The sequence below is a fragment of the Tupaia chinensis genome, unplaced genomic scaffold (genome assembly GCF_000334495.1).
Source record: "Tupaia chinensis unplaced genomic scaffold, TupChi_1.0 Scaffold143644_1, whole genome shotgun sequence".
NCBI lineage: Eukaryota > Metazoa > Chordata > Mammalia > Scandentia > Tupaiidae > Tupaia > Tupaia belangeri.
In genome coordinates this window covers 637,542-638,860 of record NW_006203492.1, presented here as the reverse complement: position 1 = coordinate 638,860, position 1,319 = coordinate 637,542, and the positions used below count along the sequence as shown (strand labels likewise).

Below are 1,319 nucleotides of genomic sequence, written 5' to 3'. Positions count from 1 at the left end.
AAAAACCTCTCCAAAAAAATATATATATATATTAGAAAATATTTTATTTAGGGACCAGCAGGTAGCGTCATGGCTATGTCGCTGGACTCCCACGTAGTTGACCGTGGTTCGAGTCCCGGACCCAGTGGCTTAAACTCACGCCGGGCGCGTGTGCGTGTGTCCCCAAGATCCCGAGAGGAGAATGGAGGAGAAGGGATTACGGCGTGGCCATCCCCCCTGGGAGTTGATTTCTCGCTTTCTGTCTCAGTGTGTCTCTGTCTCTCTGGTGAGCGAGCAGCCTATAGTAAAAATCTCTCTAAATAAAACGCGAAGTCAGACAAGGAGGCGCCGGCTAGACGGCCGTTGGGAGGATAAGCTCCTCCACGCGGACATGGAGCATGAGGCAAGAACGCCCCAGCACCGCAGAGAAGCCCACCCCCGTTGCATCAGCCAGCGGACTCGGGCCCAGCTGGGTCGGTGCTCAGGAAGAGAAACTACGTCGGAGCTGCAGACAGGAGCCCTCGGGAGCAGGGAGGAGGCCCTGCTGCAGGGCCGTGCTGCCCCTCTGCCCCGGTCCTCGGGCTCTGTCCCTCCTCCTGTGCGTGGGGCACGCGCGGCCTCCGCCCGGGCCACGGCCACGCCACGGAGCGGGGGCTGGGAGCCGGCGACAGTGCTGTCACCCTGATTTCCCAACACCGCAATGAGGAAGCTCGGGGGGCCGCGTGGGTGGGGGAGGCCGGGAGGAGAGGAAGACCTGCCGGGGTGCGCTCAGACACTTTCCGACGCTGGGACCGTGGCTGCCAGGTGCCGGGCAGTGAGGACGCACACCCGACGGGGCGGCTGGGCGAGGTGGGAAGCCGGTCCCTGTCCTCCGCGGGCCCGGGAGAGCCTGTCACCCCGGGGCTGTCTTATTTATTTGACTGTTTGCTTCTGCAGCTGCAGACGGTGGCTCGGTCCCCGGGTGGCTGAGGACCTGAGGGTGGGCGCTAGAACTCGCTCGGGACAGGGACCCGCGAGTCCAGAGGCCTGAGTCCCCGAGTGACCGGGCAGGAGCAGACAGCCCGTGGGCCCTGCGTGTTCAGAGCCGTGTCAGAGAGAGGAACCCCGAGTCCCCGAGTGACCGGGCGGGAGCAGACAGCCCGTGGGCCCTGCGTGTTCAGAGCCGTGTCAGAGAGAGGAACCCCGAGTCCCCGAATGACCGGGCGAGGGGCGAGACAGCCCGTGGGCCCTGCGTGTTCAGAGCCGTGTCAGAGAGAGGAACCCCGAGTCCCCGAGTGACCGGGCGGGAGCAGACAGCCCATGGGTCCCGCGTGTTCGGGGCTGTGTCAGTCGGGGGCGTG

The 1,319-nt window shown here is 64.7% G+C and overlaps 1 protein-coding gene across 2 annotated transcripts in view; it reads left to right on the top strand.

Annotated features, from left to right (window-relative positions):
• The first annotated feature begins 712 nt into the window (after positions 1 to 712).
• CSF2RA (colony stimulating factor 2 receptor subunit alpha) overlaps positions 713 to 1,319 on the top strand; it is a 21,244-nt gene continuing 20,637 nt past the window's right edge. The window contains exon 1 of one of the 2 annotated variants that reach the window (XM_027766711.1): positions 713 to 829. The gene's annotated coding sequence lies outside the window, so the exon portion shown is untranslated. The remainder of the gene's footprint in view (positions 830 to 1,319) is intronic. The other variant, XM_027766709.1, reaches the window with a different exon arrangement.